This window comes from Crinia signifera, chromosome 1 (assembly GCF_055691185.1).
Source record: "Crinia signifera chromosome 1, ASM5569118v1, whole genome shotgun sequence".
Taxonomy (NCBI): Eukaryota; Metazoa; Chordata; class Amphibia; order Anura; family Myobatrachidae; genus Crinia; species Crinia signifera.
The window spans coordinates 412,591,120-412,617,041 of record NC_139217.1 but is presented as its reverse complement, the minus strand read 5'-3'; positions in this window follow the sequence as shown (position 1 = coordinate 412,617,041).

The window sequence follows — 25,922 nt, the reverse complement described above, 5'->3', positions numbered from 1 at the left end:
CCCAAGTTTCGCCAACCTCTTTATGGGTCGCTTCGAGGAGCGGCACATCTGGGGAGGCGGGCTTGGGGCGAGCCTGGTCCTTTATGGCAGGTATATAGACGATTTAATTTTTGTTTGGGATGGGGATTTGGAATCGGTCACCCATTTCACTAATAGTTTAAATTTGAATTCATTTGGTCTCAAATTCACCAGCACATATCACAGGGAGAAGGTTAATTTCCTGGATATCGCTCTCACTGTAAAAGAAGGGGTCATCACTACGGAAACGTATGTGAAGAGCGTTGACCAGAACCGCTACCTGAATTACAAGAGTAATCATTATGACAAATGGAAAAATAATATCCCCAAAAGTCAATTCATGAGAATTAAAAGGAATTGCTCGTCACACATTGCCTTCAAGGCCCAGAGTAAAAATCTGTATGACGCATTTACGGAACAGGGCTATCCGGATAGACTACTTAAAGAATCTTTTAAAGTAGTAGAAAAAATGGAGAGAGGGGATCTATTAAAATCTAACCCACAAAAACAACAAAAAAGTGAAAGAGGAGGAGGTCCGTTTTTTGTTACACAGTTTAATACACAAGCTAACAAAATAAAAAAGATTGTAAAGAAAAATATGCACCTGCTGGAACTTGATGAATATATCAGACCGGAAATTAATATTAATAACACAGTGGTTTTCAGAAAATCTAAAAATCTGAAAACAAAACTGGCCCCTAGCATGTATAAAGATAAAAATAAAAATAATAGCCTGAAACCAACATGGCTACCAGAAAAACCAGTAGGATACCACGTATGTGGCAATGAAAAATGCCTTTCATGTAGAAATTTAGATAGAAAATATGTTAATTTCAAATCACAAATAACAAAAGACATTTTCCCTATAAAGAATTTCATGAATTGTAGAACTGAATATATCATATACGTATTGACCTGCGGATGCGGGCTTCAATACGTGGGTAGAACAATAAGAAACCTCCATGTTAGGTATATGGAACACAGAAGACACATCATGGGGATGTCAAGAAATAATAGTCTCTACAAACATATGACTCTTTGTCAAAGAGGTGAAACAAAAAATATTACAATGATAGGAATTGAACAAATTAAACATACGGTTAGAGGGGGAGACAGATATACCCAGTTGTGCAGAAAGGAAGCCTACTGGATTTTCTGTTTGAGAACACTGACCCCACATGGTTTGAATGATACGATCGAGATGAATAGCATTTAGGAATATGGAATAATAATTGTTTTAGTGGGTATAGTTACGGTCCTATAAGGTTCGATAGGTTTAGTGGTTTAGATCTCATCTGCTGTGTGTGTGTCCCTGTCCGAATGGGAGAGTGGAAAACAGGGATAGTATCTTAGCTGTTATTCCATCCCCAGAAGATAGGTGGATCCTTCCTCTTATCTATGTCCTCTTGTTAGTATGTATCTCCCCTCCATCTTCACATTTCTCTCTTCTTCTTCCTTCCCTCTTTCCCCCCCCCCTTCCCTCCCCCCCGTCCTCCTTAAAACTGCCTTCCCCTGGGTCAATGCTTCATCTGAGATATTGATCTATATCCTGGATAGGATAGAATTGTCTGTGTAAAGTGATTTCTATGAATGGAGTCCTTTAGAAGCATCCGGAAGAACATATAAATATTTCAAAAATATAAAATAAAGAAATGAGAAAGTGTTTTTTAAAAAATGATATATGATAGAGAAGTTTATGAGATAATATATATGAATTAGTACATTTAGATAACATATATGAATTGTTATGATTATCATTAGTATTAGTTTTATTATTTTTATTATACCCAATTAATTATATTTATATATATATCTTTTATCTTATTTTTATTTAATTTTTATTTTTATATTTATTTACATTTATTTCTATTTTTATTTTTATTTTTATTTTTATTTTTATTTTATTATTTTTTATTTTTGATTTTTGATTTTGATTTTTATTATGCGTTTATTTTTATTCATTTAGTGAATAGTACAAAGGAATTAGATGCTTATTATTATTATTTTTATCATTAGTTCACATGTGCGTCTCAGCATAAATTCAAATATAAATAAAATCTAGATGATAGTGTTATAGTGCACATGAGAACGTTCAAGGGTTAATTTGATTTTTTTTATGTTATGTGGTATTGTTTAGACATGGAGCTGGCATGTGGTTACAGGACAATGAGCAAGCAAATATTTGGGCTGAGCGGCTTATAATGAGATATAAGAGGCTTATTAAATATATGAATAATAAAAACTGCATGTTATTGACTCCTATTATAAGGATGGACTCTATGCGAAGAACCCACCAGAAAAATGGCTGCCGCTATATTACGGATCCCAAAAAATGGCTGCTGGGTTATGACGAGCGGACGGAAATAAAGATGGCCGCGATCGGATTCATAAAACAAATAAAAGGAGGTATGGCTGCTGTTGCTGAATATGAATGCGAGGCCTGACACGCAGAGGGCGGAAATCCTAAGTATAAGAACGCTGGGCTGACATATAAAGCTGTATTAAAGATGGCCACCGTGAATGAGAGCGAGGCTTGATGTATAAAGCTAAATAAAGATGGCCACCGCTAACGAAAGAGAGGCTTGAGCCACAAACAGCGGAAGTACAAGGCAAAATGGCCGCCGCAACATAAGAACTTGAAAAGGAGGCTTGACCCGCAAAATGCGGAAGTCGCGGAAGCCCGCGAAAGATAACAATATAAAAATCCGGCGAGGAGAGGGACAGGGCATCCAGCTGAGGAAGCCGCCGAGTATATTGAAGGCGGAGAAACGCGTTCTGGAGCCTGCTTGAGCCCTATCCTGTACCACCACAAAATACATTTGGATTATAAATATCCCACTGGGGATCTGGGACACTATCGTTCATGGGACCAGCGCCTGGAGCTTGAGCCTTACTCCTCCAAAGTAACGGAGTGGACACCCACTGTGGAGATTTAACAAATGGTCTCTGGCTCAGATATAGGACCTGGTTTTCCTTGCTACCACCCAGTATATTGAAAAGGACATTCCATGTGGATTGGTAACTATTTGCTTAAAAGCTCATTGCCTCATTAAGTAATTACATGCAAATATAAGCCTCATAGCCAGCCCGTGTCTAAATAATTTTATATGTTATATGTTGTATGTCTAGTTTGTCCCATTTGAGTGTTATGATATCTTTGTGAAAATGCGCATTAATATCTTTTTTAAAATGTATACCATGGTTTGCTTCTTTTTCTATTAAACAAAAATATATATATAAAAAGCAATTTCTTATTGAAGATTTATTGTGATAAAATTCATTTTGAGTGTAGCAGCGCCATCTAGTGGGGAATCAGTCTCCACACACCTTGTCTTGACATGGGTATAGGTCAACATAGGAAACGGTCGACACAGGAAATTGTCGACAGCTCATTAGTTTGACAGGTCATAAGTTCAACAGTATCTAGGTCGACAGTCAAAAAGTCGACATGGGGTTTTTCACTGTTTTTTGAGCCGATGTGCCGACAGGCGGTATTTCATGCCCTACCATCCACTAGGGCGTGGTGGGAGACTAAAATAGTGTGTCCGACGCATTGTGAGCACAGCGAGCGATGCGAGGGGATGTGGTGCACTTTAAACTGTGTCCATGTCGACTGTGTTGACATTCAGGTAAAAAAAACAGTGAAAAACCCCATGCCGACCTTTTCACTGTCGACCTAGACATTGTCAAACTAATGACCTGTCGAACTAACGACCTGTCAATCTAATGACCTTTCGACCTAGAACCATGTCGACCTTTTCCAATGTCGACCATTTCCCATGTCGACCTTTTCCCATGTCGACCATTTCCCATGTCGACCTAATGACTGTCGACCATCATGCTGTAGACCAAATGATCCCAACCCATGGAGAAAGAAGAATAGCAGCAGCAGAGGTGCTGTACTATAGCACATAGCCAAAAAGTACTGTACTGTATATATAGGGATTTCATTTGTGCTAATGGTCTTCTTCTGTGTTAAAACTATATATACAGTAGAGTACAACTCTGAACTCGCCAGCCTGAAGTACAGATGGAGCGAGCACCATCTTTGCAGGGGCTGGCGATAGAATTGCCAGCCCCGCCAGTGGCTGGCTTCCGCCAGGGGCGCGCACTCATGAGATGCTTGCGTGCCCCATTGCAAACGGAGCCTGCCGCCGGTCCCTGCCACCTCCCCCGCCTTCCCCGCCGGTCCCCCTCGCTTCACCACCCCCCCCCCCCCCCGAACTGGGCAGCGTCTCCCTGAAGCGGAGACGGGCAGGGAGATGCTGCCCAGCCGCCGTGATACTGGGATGCACGTGCGTCCCAGTCTCTATCGCCGGCGCTCGTCAGTGCAAGGGATCTGGGGAGCGCCGGCCAAGGATGATGCCCACTCCATCTTGTAGGTCTATTATATTAATAGTATTGTGTGAGCTGAAAACTCTTAGCCTATTGTATATATTGATGTCAATATTGTAAAGAAAAGACTGTTACTGCCATAAAAAATAAACAGGATTATTTGTGCACCTGCAAGAAAAGTCTCAAAATACATAGAAACGATAAATTATGCTTATTAAACAAGCACATCTTCAGCTTGCATGTCTCAATCTAAAGCTAGACATATACTAGGGCGACTTCTCCCCTCAGAGAAGTTACCCGCATCACCTCCTTGAGCCTTGCGGTCCTTTTGCATGCGAAGCAATGCAACAGATTGCTTCTGCAGCCAGTGTGACTTGCAATCTCCGGTGCGATGTGCACAGGACCTCGCATTGTACCTACTGTCAATCACATGCAGTTTAGATGTTTTTCATGTGATTGATCACTGAAAATGCATGAAAAGATCCCAAATTGCATATGAATCGCTCTAGAGGCCAAAAGAGATCCTCTGTCACAAAAGCAATCTGCTTTATTCTGCCAAATATGAGCAAGTATAGAATATGCTTACAGGACCACAGCAGACTGGAAGGCAGATAGAGAAAGTAGTATGGAACTCAGCATACAGTAGGCGTTTCTATAATAGGTGCACTGCTTCCATGGTTTTTTTTACATACCTTTCTGGAGCACGGCAGCTGCAGAAAAAAATGCCTTTCTAAAAATTCGTTTCTAGAACATGGCGGGTGCCATGTTTCTGGAGACCTCTACATGCGAATCTAATTGGACCCAGAGTCTGCACATGGGCCCCCTCCAATAAAATATCACAGGAGCTCAGGATACCATATTAAGATCCAAACCACGAGTTCTACTATCTCTGCTAACTGGAGTTTGTGAAGAGGAGGTGGTGTCCTTAGGGATGAGACTCTACCTGAAAACAGTAGACCACCTTTCCTTATACAGTATGCTGACATCACTTTTCAACCTGTAGCAGGTATTATTGTACCCGTTGACCTAAGGCATTTTAAACATTTGTTCTCGACCTATCAACTGTTGGCCTAAATACTGTAGATCTAGAACACACCCTTCCAGAGTCCTGTGGTGGTTTGCACACATCCCACTTTACAGTTGTAATCAAAATCAAACCCTTAATTTAGTTATGAGTACTGTATAGTTGTAGGTAAATTATTCATTTATTAAGAGCAAGAGGCGAATAGCCTAGGCTTTCCCAGCAAAAGCCACAGTCAGTGCCAGGACATGATAGACCTGCCTATCACATTTTCCAGGAACTTAATTTCTACAGTGAAATTGACTGGAGGTCTAGAAAGGACTAACTAAGCAAAGTGGCCTTCTCACTCTCCGAACAAGAAAGTTACTTACAGTACACTCTGGTTTGTTTTATTGCAGATAGGGCTCCTGGCCTGGCATGCGAGGCAGGGTTCCGCAAGCAGTAATTCATATGTCCTTTGGTTGCATTTATAAAAAATAATAATCAAAATGTATTGTAAATAAAAAATGTTTGTATGTATGGTAAGATTTACTTGTACAGCATCTCTTTCCATTGCCATTACTGGCTGCTTGAAAGATTGCAAATACATTTCAAGATTGGCTTATTTCCTTTCAAAGACTAACAGTACACAACCAGGGTTCTAGGTACTTGGAGCAACTTGTGATTCCTTTTACTGTACTCCCACATGATTGCCTTGATCCTCAGGGGAAGGACTTATGATTCAGCACATAGAATCTCTCATACTGTACTTCATTTGGAGATATCTTTGCGGCTTCTGGTCTCCAGAACTGGCTACCTTGCTTTAAGAGACTCCCACTGTGAAAACCTAGTTTGAGAGACTCCCACTGCACTGGCCCCCAGGGGTTAAAGTGATGGGGAACGGGGTGGAACTGAGTTCCACCACCTCTAATGGTAGGGGGAACTGAGTTCCACCTCTACCACAGTCCTGAAAATTAATTCCATCAGAAAAGTCTGTCCCAAAGGCTTCTTCTTCTGGTACGGCGTATGTAATGTAAAGTTAAGATGAACAACTGTGGACATTATGTGTATAGGGGCATTACTGTATGGTTTAATATGAATCAAGGGCACTGCATGCAGTGTAATGTGTACACAATTGTGCTACCATGTGTTGTGGGACCATTATCCCATTATGGGTGGTGGGGCACAAATTCCCTGGCACTGGTCTAGGCTCTGCCTAATGGGGGGGGGGGGGCTTCATTGTTAAGGGTGTCCACCACCTCTCCAGGACCACTTTAAGCCCTGCTGGCCCCTAAGATGAATGTACCCATTTGCATAGAATATGTGGAAACTACCATTTCCACATGTGTAACTGTCATTAAGGGATCATAAATGTGCTGATTTATGTTTACTGGGGGACATCAGCTCCTGCCTCATTGATGCTTACAGTGCAAGTTTAATTCCTTCCATACAAAAACACAGATCTGTCCATTTTTTGTCAACAGTCATTTAACCTATCAGAAGAAAGCAACAGTAAGCGCTGCCAGAATGTTGTTTACATTCATTACAGAAAAAAACTGTCTTTAACCAGGCTAATATAACTGAAGGTATACCAACAAAGGTCTAAACTGCAGACCAGACATACAGTAGAAAACATGAATAACTGAAAATATACAAAAAATTCAAATAGAAATAATGCTGAGTATTTTATTAGTAACCAGGATCATGACTTCAAAGTCTCAGACTATCTGTAGCGGCACACCTAAGTAAGTTACTTGACGCGTTTCTCCATATTTCCTTAGATGGCAATACTAGAGTTTGATTTTTCTTTAACCTCCACTAGTACAATAATATGCATTCAGCCAAGGTGTTGATAATTAAATGTTGTAATTAAACCTACTGTACCAGTAAGTTTTTGGTGAAACAGAGGGAAGAAATTGGAGAATCCAGATGACAACCATGAAGACACGAGGGCTAAAATGCAATCCACCTGGAGTGAGTCCTGCTTAGAATTAAACCCACAGTCCCCATGCAGTAATGGTAATCACTGTGATACTGTGTTGCTATTGTTATTATTATACTAATGCACAGTATAACATTCTATATTCCATTGTTTTAATTTGCTACATTATGACTTGATTTGTATTGAGCGCTTTTTACATGTTTCGTATTGAACTCTTTTTTGACCCATTTATTAATTTTCTGTGTATAATTTTTTCTTATTTAATTAAAAGTTTTTTTTAACATTTATTTTATCATTTTTAACTAGCCATCTTGATTATATAACATGATTTATGGTAATTTTCTTATTAAAATTAAATTTGTTTTATTTTAGCTTAATTTATTGCATTTTATTTCAGGCAATGTTCAGCATATTCTCAGCATTTGCTGTATTTATAATATTAATTACTTTAGTCATTTGCTTAATTGAATACATTTGTATGCATAATTATAATGCACAAACTGAGAAACAATGAGCCCTGTGAATAGAATGCAATCCAATGCCCAGATGTCTTTCTGTGTTTTGCTAATGAGATTTTCTTTTGACATATTACATAAATGTGTTATTGTCTACATGATCAATATTCTGATATACACCCAATCTTGTATCTTATAATATCAATGTAAAGTTTGTTTGCCATCATCATTATAAGACCTAGATTTTGGTTTGGATCATAGTTGGCATTCCAGTTCATCCCAAAGGTGTACAATGGGGTCCAAGTCAGGGTTCTACACAAGCTAGTCCAGTTTATTCACAATAAACTCAGCACATTTTGCATTGTGATCTAAGATTTCTGTGACCCTACTGTGCTCAGACATATACTCCTTTCAGATCGCAAAGTCAGGTTGGACCCGGGATCTCGATGCAGGATCTGACCTTGGTCCAGCGCATTCTCATTAATCCCAGGTTGCCCATTATACAGAGAGTGCCCCGGGTTTAACCCTTCTCATAACGCAGGAAAAATTGCCAGGTTGGTCAACCTGGGTTTTAAGCTTTGGTGCTTTCACACGGCACCTTAACCCGAATCCCCTTGTCAACATCCTGGCAATTGTCGGGGTCCGATGTGCAGTGTGAAAGGGGTAATAGAGAAATGGGAGAATTTTTTAAAAGGGGTAGTCGTGTAAAAGGCAAAACATGTTTTGTAAATGACTACCCCTTTAGAAGAACCTCAGAGTTTGGACTGCATCCCTCACGGCAACTAGATGCAACTGAAAACAGATTATACTGTAGCCTTAGCACTCCCGATATGTGACATTGGGGCAGATGTATTAAGCCTTAACAAGAGATAAATGCAAGGGTTATAAAGAGAGATAAACATCCAGCCAATCACCTGCAAACTGCCATGTTACAGGCTGTGTTTGAAAAAAGTCAGTAAGTAGCTGATTGGCTGGATGTTTATATCTCTTTATCACCCTTGCATTTATCACTTGTTAAGGCTTAATACATCTGCCCCAATGTGTGGTGGCTGAGCTATGGCACTCTAAGAAATCAACTGCCATTTTCCCAAAACTTTGGGCACACACATTTTTAGAAGTCACTGGGAAAACAGTGCAAGTGTCATGTCCAGTAGACCTGTGTATGTCCAGTAGACTCTAGAACAAAGTCAGAGGGTGAAATGTAATAGGATGAGAGATTCAGAAAGTGAGAGATTTGGTAAGAAATCTCCAGGTTTTTTAAAGCGGCAATCATTTACACTGCAAAACCAGTTTGATTTTGAAGTGTCAATGATTGCCTCTTTAAAAAACCTGGAGATTTCTTACCAAATCTCTCACTTTCTGAATCTCTCATCCTATTACATTTCACCCAGAGTGTTCTATGCCACCCTGTCTTGGGATAATGAAACTGAGAAAAACATGTAACAAATTGGAAACCATGGTATCACTTAATAGCCCATGTCATCTGTATTCTCATTTTCTTTAGTAGTCATTTCATTGCTACATTGAAAAATGAATATTGCTGGTAGTATATTGGGAGAATTAAAGTTAAGCAGCAAGTGAACTGACAATAAGACAAAGTTTATTCAGCGTAAGGGATTAATTGAGCAGAAAATGAGTAGTGAAAGTGGTAAACAGAATCCTGTCAGTGTTGTGTCATGTCATTTATATCTCTTTGAAATGCTTTGTCAATAACCTCACTTACTTTGAGCTGAACCTTCAGGTTTGCTAAGGAGATTGACAGTCTAAGACATATTACATAGATAATAATTCTAATGAGTTTGAACTACTGTAAAACATGTTTAGAAGAATGACTTTAGTACAATGGCGTAACTATAAATTTTGCTCCCCCCTGCCAATAAAGCTTACAGCTTATATATCCCTTACCCCTGACGCAGCTCTCCCACTGATGCAGCTCTACCACTTGCACCATTCGCCTGATGCAGCTCTCCCCATGATACCATATTCCTAGCGCAGCACTCACCCTTGACACAGGTCTTTCCTGGCACATTCCCAATGCAGCCCTGCACTGACGTAACTTTCCCCCTGACGCCATACCTGACATAGCTCTGCACCTGACGCAGCTCTGACCCTCATGCAGCTCTCCCCTTGATACCATACCCAACACAGCTCTCACTCTGATCCTTTTCTTCCCCAGGCCCCACACATTTATATCAACTCTCCCCCCACATGTGGCTGCCGCCCCCCTCAAGCAGCACATTCCCACCTGCTCTCTACTGCGCTCCTCATGCTGTTGTTAGAATTCCTTTGCACACTTGCTGCCTGCCTGTCAGGTATGTGGCCAGCTCCATCTAATCTCTCCTCACTGCAGCTCCTCCTCATGCTGCGGGAGAGATAGACGCTGCATCATCTTTTCCCTGCCAGCAACATGGGAGGGTTACGGAGGGAGGCCCGGGCGGCTGTCTCTGAGGCTTGTTGCGCAGCAGCGGGTGGCTCGGTGCTTGGGAGGAGGGACGGTATGATGCTTTGGACTGGGCGTCTTGTAGCAGCATGCGGCTCGGTGCTTGGGGGGGAGCAGTGCAGTGTTTAGGAGAGGGCGTCTTGCAGCAGCCGGCAGCTCTGTGCGCACCAGCGGGTGGCTCAGTGCGCCACAGGTAGGCACAAGCAGCGGCAGCACTATAAAGAATGCTGTGAACAAGACAGAGTGCCTTAACCCCTGGTGCCCGCAGACCCCATTGGCGCTGGCTCCCCCAAGCGACCGCGGGATCTGCGGTATTATAGTTATTCCACTGCTTTAGTATACTGTATATAGCTATTATAGTACTAATATTGTCTTATAGTTAATAGCCACATTTTTGCAGGGCCAGCAACAGAAATCTTGGGGCCCTGTACACTGATATTTCTTGGGCCAACCCACCCCTAGCTTACATGTAATGTCCCTTGTAGTGCCACCACAATGGCAAGTGAAGGGAGGACAATGAAGCACAGACTTCTCCCACCCCTTTAGCATCTGTTTCAGGTATGGTGCCGGCTGTTGAGCAAATTGAAGTGTGCCACCCAGCAGCCAATCACAGCGGCTGCCAATACACAAGCTTTGATTGGCTGCTGGGGCGCCAAAGGGGTGGGAGAATCCTGCACTCCTCTAAATAGAAGCTCCATGCGAGCAGTTAACGTCGGTGGTGGCAGTGCAGCTGGGGGCAGTCGACATGGGCATTTGCAAGTATGACCCCGCTAGTAGTGAGGCCACAGATGGCAGAGCAGCCAGTTCACAGAGAGCACGTGGCCGGGGGCGCAAAGCAGGTGGCTGGGAGCACAGAACATACCACTTAGCAGCTATAGGCACAGAACAGATGGCAGTGGGGCCGGGACACAGAACAGATGGCCGAGTGGCCAGAGGAACACAATACTGAGTACAACAGCACTGCCGCTGTAGCCATGCTCTGGGGTCACTCAGATCAATGGGGCCCATCACAGCTGTCCCATTTTACCCTTCTGTTGCAAGGCCTGTCTATTTGGCTCCCCTGCACAAAAACTATTAAGTGAGGGAAGGTTATTGGGCACAAGTTTGTAAAAGTGACAATTTTGCTTGATTTTGAGGCTGCAGTGGAAAAATTCTTTGCTTTTTAATTTAAACAAATTGCTACTACTTTAAATCTTGGGAAAATATCAAATATACTGTATATATGCTCAGGTTGAAGAGATGCGTAAGAAATTCAAGGACAGAGGCTATTCACCTATAATAGTCTAAAAAGGTCTTGATAGAGCTCTGGAGAAGTTCTCACAGGGAGCTATCCCCAAAGTTAAAAAAACGCTCAAATCCTAAAGGGAAGCCTAAAGAAACATTGGGACATTGTGGCTAGTGACCCAAAACTAGGCCTCAGACTAAAAAAGCCCTTGATTTCGTATAGAAGGGGGCAGACACTCAGGGATCACTTAATGCGACCAACTTTGAATTTCCAATCGAATCCTCGGCAGACCTGTTGAATAAAACCAAGGTTGGATGTTTCAGATGTACCGGGTGTACAACTTGCCAATCAATGAACAGTGGTAGTTCTTTCTGCCATCCCCACAGTGGGAAAAAAAATGGACATACGTCACCGATTGACATGTACATCTGAGTATGTTATTTATCTTTTGAAGTGCCCCTGTGGGCTTACCTACGCGGGGAAGACAACATGTACCTTCCGAGAGAGAATGGCCAATCACCGGTCAAGTATTAGAGCTGCATTGGCAAGTGGTAAAAGCGACAAACCAGTTGTGAAACATTTTTTGCAGAAGTCACACCTCTCATCCTCAATTAAAAGTATGATTATAGACCATGTACCAATACTACCAAAAGGAAGAGATAGGGGAAAAATATTGTTGCAAAAGGAGGCAAAGTGAATACACCTGCTGGACACTATTAATCCACGAGGACTGAATGAGAATAATCATCTACGATGCTTTTTGTAGCAACAATGATAAGAATAATTGGCACCATTGGAAAAAAATGGTATATGAGTACTGGGGGATGAAGGATTGCATGACTAGTTACATGCACCTTTTTCCTTGAGTGCTGAGGCACGAACCTTGATTTTAATATATAGAAGAAAAACTTTTTAACAAAAAAATATTTTAGGGATTTATGGATCATATTTGAAGCCCAAGAGTCTACAGGGATGGGGATGAGGGCTCTCTATGAATCTAGGGATTATATGTGATATATGTATGTATTGTTTAGTATGTAATAGTATTGTTTAATATTGTGACATGTAGGTGGGGGATGGCAATCTGTCCAATGGAGACCAGTGCATTAATATATGATATAAGATGGTTAAATATACGATTGAGAGATTGTGATGAAAAAGTTATAAACAGAGAGAGTCTCGGATTTGACAGACACTGCGCAGGTGGAACGCAAACATTGATGTACTGTATGGAACACATGTGTAATATGAAAGCGCCTCCCGGTCAGGTGACCGGTCAAATGACACGCTAGAGTGGGCACCATCTGTGGGAGTTTTGGGGCAAGCGGTCCCTGGATGCAGTGTGTGTCTGTTGGAAGGACATCCGCCGGTATGGTATGGTGAGTGCGCACCTGATCATATTGCTTAACATGCAGGAGTGTGCAGGTTAGTAGAGCTGTGGCAGAACCCACTAATCCGGCCTTGGGGGCGTAACTGGGATGAAACGCAGACCCGGAAATAGGTCTGTATATCCGCATTCTAGATATACATATACTAAAAAAGTAAATATCAATGATCAGTGGTTATATAAATACAGTACAGGCTGGTCACTAGAACGTGACGTCAAGCACCAGCTACTGTCTACCAATAACCTGTGAAGCAGCTGTAGCCTTTAATCTCCCTTTCTGACAGCTTTCACCCACAACAGCTGCTTTGTAGTCTGTACTGACACTTGGCTGCCTGTGCAGGGGTGGGAGGGAGCGGGGTAGTGGGCTGCACAGCTCTGGCGCCCTTTGATCTCTGAGCACCCGGAGCTTGTGCTCCACTGGCTCTGCACTCCCTACGCCCCTGCTCCTCCCTATTCGCTGGGGATCTCTACAGTCTAAGTGGGATCTCTTCTGGACTCTTCTCAGCATGGGCCTTTTACTCTATGCATGGTTTCTTACCACTCACCCATGCCTATACTCTCCTGAGACTCACACCTCCCGTCCTGCTTCTGGGGATCATCGTGGTTCTCCTCCACTCCTCCTGCTGCTTCCTTTACACTGTGATCTCACTCTCTGAGTTTCTGGCTCCCAAGTTACAATGAGAAAAGATATGTCCAAGGGAGGTCAGACTGCCCAGTGCCCTAGAACCCATCCCCCATCCCCCCAATTTCCCCCTTTTTTCCCATGTTACAATGCAGGCATGGCTTCTCCCTCTCTTCATAGCAACACCCACACTCTGGTCTCCTAGCCATAAGGTTAGGGGCTATGGAGTATCATTCAGCCTGTCCTCCACAGTGAATCTGGACCTCTTGCTCTTCATAGTTACACCTTCATGCTGTTCCATAATGCCAGGGACCGTGGAGACTGTCCACAGTCCCAGGCCTGACTTCTCTGTCCTGGACACACTTCTAGCCTGTCTGATCCATTCTCCTTCAGCTCTACCTCTGTCTGCCCACTGTGCTTTTTTCCTTGGTTCTTCAAACTTCCTGTTCTCAGAAAACTACCACCACTTCATGTGCGTGCATATGAGTCATTTCCAAGTATATTTGGCAAGTTTATGCCTCTATTTGATTTAGATTTACAGGATCAATACATGGGTGCTTTCTCAGGCAAAATTATTTCCTGAACATATGGTATAAGTAAAATGATTGTTTGTGCATTTTTCTGGATAAAGAGAAGAGAGATAGAGTTATAAAATCAAATGTCGAAACATCATACTAGTTATACTCAGGTCAAATAAATGGAGACGCCACCAGCCCTAGCTCTGCCCAGATAATTACTTTTGTAAGGTTAAGGTGATATACTGTAATCCCGAATGTTAGATAGGTATTTGAATTCTTTAGTAGGTGATATGGTATTTTGCCCAACTCCAGAGGAGCACTCCAGATCAGTTCTGTCACTTTAGGATGAAGATAAAGCCCCACTGGCTTGGAAATATTGACAACAGAGTTTGTCTTAAGTAATACCGAATAAAATAGTGGGTCAAGGGACAGCCCTACCACCTCTGCCCCCATAATACTTGTTTTGTCTCCCTCAACCTCAATGACCAACAAAGATATTGAAGTCTGCAATTAGGGTGTCATATGGTGACATCACTGACTCCCTAATTGATTTGATATTTTTGACCAGGAGAACTAAAATAACTGTTTAATTTGACAGAACAGAATTTATCAATGTTCTACCACCCACAGTTCTGGTTATTATGCCCCCATACACAGTAGAGAACAAGAGTTCTCCATTCGGTGAAAGCCCTGAAATAATCAACATTTACCAAGAAATTGAGGCTATAGTTATGAGTCTCATGCATACACTTTTGCAATAACACAGACTCCACTGCCATGTCCAAAATCACAGACTATGGGCCTGATTTAGAGTTCATCACAAAAGTAAACTCTTTCTCAAATAGTAGGTAAATCCATGTGTACAGCAGGTGCGTCAAATGTAACTCTGAATCAGGCACTGTATTGTATCAGGATCAGTAGGAATGAGTAGTTAGCCGCCTCCCAGGCAGAAAGAAAACCTGCCCTGTTCTGTGAGTGAATTGCATTGAATATCGATATCCAGTATTCTGTCTCACATTAATAAGCAATTCATAAACCATCACATTTTTTTTCCGGGTATGGGAACATGTGAGTAAGTTAGATCCTTCAACAACTATGCAACAGAGACAGGTTGATCAAGACCGGTGCTTACATCACACACCCTCCCTTAAAACAAATGGCGACTACTGCACTTTTTCAGACAATCTCAGAAAATGGATGGTTTCCACCCCCAAATGCCAACTTTCAGTCAAATTGCGAGGGCGTTGCAATAAGATATTTGCTATCTTTGTTGCTATTTTGGCTCTTGTATGTGCAATATGATCCATACGCATTTGTAGTCTTTTGAGAATCGACCGGTTCCGAATTCACTCAACAGCAATCATCTCTCAATCAGGCCCATAAACATGTAAGAAAATGTTGATATATGTCACTTAAATTAAAGGTAATGAGGGGAGGGTGGTCTGTACTGCACACCCTAGCTACAGATAATGGGGTGTGCTACCTGGCTAAAAAACAAGAGAGCAGCAGGGGCATCATACAGCCATTACATTTTTAGTCAATGTGATAATAATATATCAAGTTATTGGCATAAAATTGACCAATTGTCTGAGCCTACAAACCAATTATGCCCCAAAATGGCCCAGAGAGAGCTATCTGGGGCACCCAACATTCCACAAGTTCTGATATGACATGCTATACAATTATAAATGTATAAGGATCTTACAGATGTAGCGGCGCTAATTGTCACTACACAAATTGCCATTGGCACAATCCTGTCCCCACATGTGTGCATCTCATTTGCTCCTGTGGCTCATGGTGTGGTGAGCATCTGTACTTGAAACTTTGATATACAAGTGCACAGTCATCAAATGCTAGCTCGCTACTTTAGAAACATCAGAACAGGTGGGAAGAATGCCAATCCAGATGAAAGGAGTCTCTGTCTTCAGGTGTGTATACATAAACATAATATTGAATATATTGAGGGGAGTAGGTCTGAACTGCACACCCTAGCTACTAATAATTGGATGTGGCTAAGACTTTGTACTACAACATACAAAAAAGAGAGCAGGTGCATCATACAGTCATCACAATTTTTATAAATGTAATCATTATTAATCATATACTAAGTTTTTGGCATAAAATTGACCAATATTATGAGCCTACTCATTAAACGTCAAAGTTCTAAACACCCTTATGCTGGCTTGATGGCAATTATCATTATTATTATTATTATTATTATTATTATTATTATTATTATTTTTTCATGGTGAATGTATTTTGTGTTCCATTAAGTTATGCGTCTCTTAGTAGTCAACAATAGCAACTAAACCCACTGATTTTAATATGATTCTTTTTTTCTGAAGTCCATCAAAATATCACCATATGACAGAGCAGCAAATAAATCAAAATCAAATGTATACAAATAGGAACAAAATAATTCCAGACATATACCAATTGTAATGGGATCAACTGCACATTCATCCCTGACAAGATACAAAAAAAAAAAAAAAGTTACAAATATTTCTATATAAACAAAGAGAAACAAAATGTGTTTCCCAGTTGATCCAAAGATCGTATTCTGAACTGAACTTTGTTCTAAATATAGTATAGGTATGAATTCTAGGATTCACAATTGTGGCAACATCAACAACAGAGGACGGGATATACACAAGTCTCATTAGTGATCTGGATGTCATTGAAGCACATTTGGTGAAGTCCTCTGCCTGTATCTATGACATGAAATATATTCCATGGGATTATGTAAACTTCATAGGGAAAAACATGTCTTCCCCCGATGACAAATCCTCCCCATTTCATTCTAATGAGTAAATGTTTCAATTGCAGTATCAGTTCAGCAATTGCTCACTGGGTAACCTTTAAGTCCATTTCAATTTGAATTATATGTTATAAATCAAGAGAACCACGCCATAGGTAGGCTTTTGCATTGTGCATTTAAAGGAAGACCCATTATTCTTAACTAATTAACACCAATGTGATATATAGTGCCGTATGAATAGTACTGTATAAGAGGAAATAAAAACATTTATGTCTCTAATAGTTTCCTTTCAGTGACCTTAAATGTTAATTTGTTTTTGATGAAGTGAGACTGTCGAGCAAAATGGTCAATAGCCTCATTATTTATGAGAATGTAGTTTTTCTAATAACTATCTTTAATCTAGATGAGGTGTAACCTTGTCCCCAGTAGACTTTTATTTTGCATGTCTACAATACAGCTGATGCTGTTTTATTGTGTATGTCATTACGGATCTGTTTCAGTGGCATCCTTCATAGTCGTCATCCTTTTTTAATTACAGAAATCGTTCCTAATATTTAATGTTAATGTTCCATTTTTGTAATACACTATGTCACCTCTTTTTGTTTCATATTTTATCATATAAATATTTAAGTAAGTCTCATGCTAGGGGTGTTGTCTATGCTTGAATATATATATATGGAAATACAGATTAATCTTGCATAATAAGTAGTATAGGCGTTCTTGATAAGAGATGCATAATACACAAACATACAAAACAAAAACAAAATATAATATGTTAAGAAAATATAGTTTAGGAATGGAAATAACTTAATGACTGTTTTTCTTCACCTAGATTTTATTTTGTAGTTTATTGTGGATTGTTTGTAGTGTTTGTGGTTTTGATGCTTTGACGGTAATAGGTGCTGGTAGATAATAAGATGGCTTTGTATTATTATAGAGCTATATAAACAATTTCTGCTGATAACATACATACATGGCAATATTTTAAAACAATTTCAATGGGCATTGTGCTTTGAGGCAAGCAAATCTCTCTGTTAAACACCCTCGAACAGCTTTGCATTAAGATCTGAAGAAGGCTTTAATTGCATTTATGCTGATTGAGAATTGATTCAAAACACATATGAGTTCTTGTGAACTCCAATAACATTTTATTAAATTTTTTATTGATTATATAATGGTTATTGATTAAAACAGAAGTATATTTTGAAATGTATTCGGTCTTATTATCAAATATATTAAATTGTAACATGTTGTTTTTTTTTCAGTTAGAACATGGCTGTAACTAGATTTTGTGATGAATGGACATACATTTCAGGGAACAAAGTGCGCTGATGACTTACTGTGATGTACAGCTATGAGTATCATTATTACATTTGTACACACATACCATGTAATAGCTAGAGATCTGGATCACCTTGAATTCAGAACGCTCTGAACTTAATCAGAGCAACCGGTCCTGGCTCTGGGCTTCCCACCTGGCTCAGATGTCAGATAAAGGCTGAATGTCATCCTCCAAGGGACAGATTTTCAAGTTTTGGATTCCATATAAGGAACCGTGGCCAAGCCATGACACCATTTACCTCCAGTCCAGTCACGCTTCTGCATACATTACTCTGCACTGTGGTGTCCAAATGTCCTGCTGGGACTGTGTCCATCTCTAAGGAAAAGTGCTGCTTGGACTGTGTCCATCTCTAAGGAGAAGTGCTGCTGGGGCTGTGTCCATCTCTAAGGGAAAGTGCTGCTGGGACTGTGTCCATCTCTAAGGGAAAGTGCTGCTGGGACTGTGTCCATTCCTAAGGGAAAGTCAGGGCCGGTGCAAGGTTAATTGGCACCCTAGGCAAAAATTCTGCCTACTCCCCCCCCCCTCCCAACGCCACCCTGAAAAAAAAGTGTAAGAGGTAAATATAACTAGGAATAGAAGGAGATTGCGGCACTCAGGGCTTGAAATAAATACAATATACAGCCAGTATATGTTGACGTTTCAACCCTTTTAAAAGGGCTGAAATGTCAACATATAACATATACTGGCTGTAAATTGTATTTGTTTCAAGTCCCACGATCTCCTGCTATCCTGTATTGGTCCATTGGCGCTGGACATCGTTGAGGGCACATGGCATATTGGCAGCACACACACACACTTAAAAATTAATATATAAAAAATGCCACTGACCATATTAAGTGTGTGTTGGGGGAGTTTGCTCAGAAGACCAGCTGGGGGCGGCCACCACACGATGATCAGATCCACGGGCGGGCAGGCTCCGGGGAAGGGGGAGGGGGGGTGCATGTGCTGATTGCCGCTGATGACCAGCAAGGGGGGGGTGACGGCTGAGATTGCCGCTGAAGACCAGCGGGGGGGGCGCCCATCAGCCGCACAGATTGCCGCTGAGCAGCATGGATTGTGCGGGCGCCTCCCGCCAATCAGATCCACGGGCGGGTGAGCGGCGGGGAGGGGGGGGGGTAGCTGACAAGGGCGAGGGAGTACGGGCTGGCTCGCCTACTAGGATGAATGGCTGCTGTGCTGGTACTTGTCAGCCTCCGACTCCAACTGGTGGCTGTAGCTCAGTACCGCCCTCCAGTGGCCGGAGCCCTAGGCAAATGCCTAATGCTGCCTAGTGGTGGCGCCGGCCCTGGGGAAAGTGCTTCTAGTACTGTGTCCATCTCTAAGGGGAAGTGCTGCTGGGGCTGTGTCCATCTCTAAGGGAAAGTGCTGCTGTGACTGTCCATCTCAAAGGGGCTGTGCTGCTGGGGCTGCGTCCATCTATAAGGGGCAGTGGTGCTGTCATTGTTTCTATTTCTATCTCTACAGGGCTGGGATGCTGTCACTGTGTCCATCTCTAAGGGGCTGAGGTGCTGGGGCTGTTTCTCAAGGCCGGCAATGGAAATCTTTGGATCCGGTACAGTAATATCTCTGCCCCCCCCCCCCCCCCAAATTCCAGTCCCACACAACCTTCTTCTGCATGTGCCCAAAAAATGTATTGCCAGATATAAGACATTGGAATACCTTAAATGTGCAGAAACAGTAAAACATACATCTTTGTGGTAAATGACAGAAATACTAATGCTATCACTAATGTCTACATTTACCTCGTCTGACTCTGCTGTTTCCCACCTTACCAGACTCTACAAACAGCCCTTGATGAAGTGGCTCCAGCTACCCATTACATCCCACGCTGGCTTAGATGCCAGCCGTGGCACTACAAGATACTGTAACAAGACAACTACGAAATCAGTCAGGTAAAGTAAACCGACATTGGCGTAAATCTCGTAATCTGACTGATTTCCTCACATATAAGTCTATCTACCAATCCTACTGCAATGCTTTGGACACTGCCAAACAAACATACTTCCAATCTCTCATCTCTTCTCATGCCACCAACCCTAAGCAACTTTTTAACACATTTAAGTCTCTTCTTTACCCTCCCCCTCCTTCCCCAATAGCTACCATCAGTGCACATGAACTTGCCTCCTATTTTAAGGACAAGATTGATAAAATCTGAGATGAAATGGTATGCTCTTCCACAACCTCTAACCCACTTTCTTTCCCAACTAAACCATCTGGTACTTTCTCTTCATTTGAGCCCAAAAATGAAAAGGAAGTATCCATACTCTTCTTATCCTCCTTCTCTACTACCTCTCCCCTCGATCCTATACCTGCTAAAGTCACTAAACCTCTATCTCCTGTGCTTATCCCAACCTTAACTAAAATTTGCAAACTTTCTCTTGCTACTGGTACTATTCCTTCTCTGTTCAAACATGCAGTGATTACTCCCATTCTGAAAAACACAATTCTGACCCTAACTCTCTTTCTAACTACCATCTTATCTCTCAGCTCCCATGCCTCTCCAAGCTACTCCAGAGACTTGTCTACTATCATCTCACACACTTTCTTAACTCTCACACCCTATTAGACCCACTTCTGTCAGGCTTTCGTTCCCAACACTCAAATGAGACAGCACTGACTAAGGTGGTGAATGATCTGGTAACTGAAAAGTCTAAAGGCCATTACTCACTACTTATTCTTCTAGATCTTTCTGCTGCATTTGACACAGTTCTCATACAAACACTGCACTCCCTAGGTCTTAATGATACAGCCCTTTCCTGGTTCTAATCATACCTATCTGATCGCTCTTTCAGAGTTTGCTTCTCTGACTCAGGTCCAGTTGCTCTCTATATACGCCACTGAGGTCCTGCAAGTTAGGAGAAACAGTGCATGCATGCACAGCACATGTGTGCAAATGCCCGGCGTGTACACACGTGTAACAATGGTCGGATGCATGCACAAATGCCAGGGCCGATTCGGTAGCCCAGTCCATCACTGCTTATATAGATACAATGTATTTGCATTGTTGATGAATTTCACCTTCACTCAGGAGTCCCGGTGGCGGCTCAAGACGAGGACCTACAGCACAGTTCAAAAATCAAATATGGAAGAAACACCAACTGCCAGTGAGTCAGTTTGAAAGGCAGTTGGTGTCTGTTGCTGTTGCTCCCCTCTATGAATTTTGAACTGTGCTGCAGCACCCAATCAGGAGCCTCCCTTGCTCAGGACATGGACATTTAGAAGTGGTGAAAGCTAGTTTTCTGAAACATATCTGTGAGTTCTGATATAATGGAATCCAGTATTACATTTATCCTCAGGAGAGACATCAGCAACTTTTTCTATGGCCTGTTTAAGCTTTGTATGGTTATTGAAATTACCAACAACAATTTTCAGAGGGAAGAAGTGGACATTGATAGTAGTAACATTTCAACATATTTGATGAGGTTGAAAAAAAGACATCAATCCATTAAATTCCACCTGTATTGGCTCCTGCAGAGCACAGTTTAAATTTGTAAAGACCCAGATTAAGTAACTTCCAACCTGTTTCAAAACAGAATCCCTGATGCCCCAAAATGGTAGTAATTCTCTCTGTGTCCACAACTATGCTTTTGTAATTAATGGTTATAACCCTGGATACTATTTTCCGCAAAAAAAATCATCTAACCCTTTCTTGAACATATCAATTGAGTCTGCCATTACAACCTTCTCTGACAAAGTATTCCATATCTTAACTGCCCTTACTGTAAAGAAACCCGGGTTCTGTATGCAGACCTTCGGGTAAACTCCTCATATTTCACCTGATAGTTCTCTGTATAGTGCAATTGCCTTTCTATTCATTGAATTGCACAGCAATTCATTGAATCGCACAGCAAGGCAAGCACATTCAATTTGGACTACACAGTACAGATCTTTACTATGTAGTCTTGCCTGCGCAGTCTATTTTTCTAGTTGATTTAGATTCCACAGTGCCGAGCCTTGGGATCAATTCAAAATTTCATTTGAATTTGATATGATTTACGATTCGATTTTGCTACCATAAGCAAAATAGAAAAATAGACCACACTGAACTGTGGCATAAGATGCCTCTTTTCTAGTAAACATGCTTAAACTGGCTAGCCTTTCCTTATAACCCAGTGAACCATAACCCTTAATCAATTGTGTTGCTGTTCTCTGAGCCCTTTATATTGTAGTTCCAAAATGTTTTTTTTAAAGCAGTGGTGCACAGAACTGTACACTGTATTCCAGATGAGGTATACAAAAGATTTAGTGGCAAAATGACACTGCCTTCCTTTGCATCTATGCCCCTTTTATGCATGTAATACATTGTTGGCCTTAGATCAGTGGCGTAAGTTCACCCCAGTTGCCCGTAGGCAAAATAAGTATTGGTGCCCCCCCCCCAATAGCTCATTCAGTAAGGTGTCTGTCTCCAGTAGGGTCATGGGATCTAACACAGGGTGTGACACTTGCAAAAATTATGTTAGAAGGGGGAGTCATCCACATTAGCAATATCAACTGCTTTCATTTGACTGATTCAAACTTGAAGGGGAGGAGAGGTGTCCCCTTGGGAACAGGAGCCCGGCGGCAGATGACTCCATTGCCTCCCAGAGTTCTGCCTCTGCCTTAGATGCTGCTTGACATTGACAACTGTTGTTAAATCTACTGTCAATAATCTCCTCCAAATACTTATCCATGAATGATTTCCGTACATTTAACCCATTTAATTTATAGTTATGCATTTAGGCAACAAAAATAAACATGCAAACCTTATATTTATCAATGATAAACCTCATATTGCAGCTGCCTAATCCTCCAGTTTATTCAAGTCGCTCTGTAGAGGGCAATATCCTGCTCTGTTTGTATTACCTCACATTTATTTATTATTTATTTATTAACAGTTTCTTATATAGCGCACACAGATTCCGCAGCGCTTTACAGAGCATAGTTATAATCAAAAACACATAACAAATTACAGTACAAGACAGTTTGGGACAAGTACATGGTTAATATGGATAGTTGCACCAGGGGACAGGACACTGAAGCAATCATCAGGGTGGCAGAGGTTTATATATTCTAAGAAAGGCACATGAGGAGAGAGGGCCCTGCTCGTGAGAGCTTACATTCTAAAGGGGAGGGTTAGACAGACAGGGGTGACACAGAAGGGAAATAAGTGGGCATAAACAGTAGGTTAGGATAAGCAATGGTCAGGTTTTATGCAGGAGGGTGGGAAGATCACAGCTTAGTCTTTGATATTTTAAGGCTAAAAAAGCGCTGGGTCATCCAAGAGTAGACAGCAGAGAGACAGTTGGAGATATGAGTGAGGATAGAGGGAGAGAGATCAGGAGAGGAGCGGTAGATTTCAGTGTTATCAGCATAGATGTGACAGTAGTTTAGTGTCATCTGCAAAAATGGAAACTGTGCTCACTAAACCATCACCAAGATCATTCATAAATATATTAAAAAGCAGTGGCCCCAGCACAGAACCTTGAAGTACACCACTTAAAACTTTAGACCATTTGAAAATGTTCCATTTACCACAACTCTCTGTTCCCTATTTTCCAACCAGTTTTTGACCCAAATACAAATTTTGTTTCATAGACCAAGCTCCCTTGCTTTTTAGATCAACTTCATGTGAGGCCTGGTATCAGAGGCCTTTTCAAAATGTAAGTAGACCACATCTACTGTGCTGTAAAAGTTCCCTCTCATTTTCTCATAGAATCTAATTAGATTAGTTTGACATGACCTATCCCTCACAAATCCATTCTTGTCCCCACTAATCATTTTATTGCACACCAAGGACTCTTGCATGTTATACCTTAACACACCCTCTAGTAGTTTCCGCACTACTGATGTCAGTCTTACAGGTCTATAATTCCATGGATGGGTTTTATTTCCCTTTTTAAACAATGGCACCACATCTGCTATTCATCAGTCCCTTGGTACTGAGCCTGATCAAATCTGAGAATATGAAGCACAGGTATAACAGCACAGTCATTTCTGAGTTTAGCTCCATAAGAAGCCTTGAGTGTATGCCAAGTGGACCTCAAGCTTTCCTCTGTCAACCAAAAATTAAATAATGGTACTTTAGCATTTCTATTTTTATGTAATATTCCTACCAGTTGTTTCTCTCTAGTAAACTGCAGAAATGAAAGTGTTAAATGTTCTCTTAGGGATTTCATTTCTATCATTAGGTCATTGATGTTTGTGGCTGCCATTTTTAAGTGTTATGGCTCTGGAATGAAGAATTACTTTTCCTTAATCAAAACTTCTAGAATATTAACCCACATGGCTACCATTAGCAAAGCCTTAAAGTAAGCATCATGGGTAAGTTGTTTCCTTTTGGGGGTGATTGAATCATCTAATGCTTCAATAACACTGGGAAGGTGTCGAGCAACTGGGTGAATTGTTTCTTTTTAAGCACTATAACGGGTATTACATTGACTGTATAGAGAACATCCCGTTTTTTAGTGTGATCAACCTCCATCTGCCAGGGCTCCTACTAAACTGAGCATACAGGCGATTAGCACATCACAAAAAAGTATCTATGGCAGCATGATGCAGCATGTACACTAACAAGATTTCGAAGGGTGCACAGCGCAAGGTGTATAAATTATTATTGGATATTTTTCTTGAACATGTGCCATTAATGATGTTGCTTCAATTAGGCCAGATTCACCAGATTAACCACTGCTTGTAAGTGAAGGTCATTTTTCATAGAATGATTCTATAAACACCACTCAAGACCACTGCAATAGTTGAGTATGTTTATACATTGTAGAATTCTATAATATCACTATGTTTGTTGATGACAACATTTCTAGTATAATTTTAATAAGAAATCTATTGAGTCTTGGACTTTGACGTACAGTAGCTATTATACATTATTTATCCCATAAAGTTCTGTTGTAGTAAATAAGCCTTAATAAACTGCAGGTGGTCTCACTAGCCTTAACTTGTATAATATATTGTTGGAATATACTGTACTGCAGTCCTCAGAGAGGTAACAGATTTATATAGTCTTGGTCCTGTTCTTACAACGACTTAAACTAGAAGACTGCAAAGAACGTGATTCAGCCTTCCATCATTTAATACAAAATATCCAATAAATGGTTATGGAACAGTTTATATTCATGTAAAGGGCCAGTTTAAATCCTGGTCATCCCCCTTGTGACATAGGACCAAGCCAGCTCTCCTCTTAATGCCTCAGGCATAAAAAAACCTGGCTATCACTCTGGTGACTATAGGCAAGCCACAAGTCGGCATACGCCTCAGGCAATATATATTAGATTGGAAGCTTCAAGGGGTAGAGAATCCCTGTGAATGAATAATTCTTTATACAGATCTGCTTAGCCTGTCACAGCTATATAAAGATATAACCGTCATTAGTTTGGTCTCTAAGGCTTTTTATCCTACTTGACAAATTGTTCCTAATTATTTAATAACAAAAAGCTCTCTGCAGACTTGTGTGTTTTTTTAAATATTATAATTCAATTATAGAAGTCACTTATTTTTCATAAAAATTTGAAGCTAAATAATTTGTCTGTGCTAGACAGAGTAATGTTTTATGTACATTATTGATCGGTTATTTTTTGAGTTTCAGGAAAAAGCAAGCAAAGAGAGTATTGATTGCATATATACCTAATCAAAAGGTAGTGACAGTCTGCCTGAATTTATATACAAAACAATACTCTAAGATGTCTCTAAACAAAGAGATAAAATGCGGTGCACTCAATTATAGCATAATAGATCTATTGTAAATAATGGACTTCAATATAGGCTCCTGACAATCCTGCTGCTGAGAAACTACACATCCCAGCATGGCCTGCCTCGGTTTTGCTATTAAGGAATGCAAATATAGGGCAGGGGATGCTGGGATGTGTCATTCCACAACAGCTGGAGAGCCG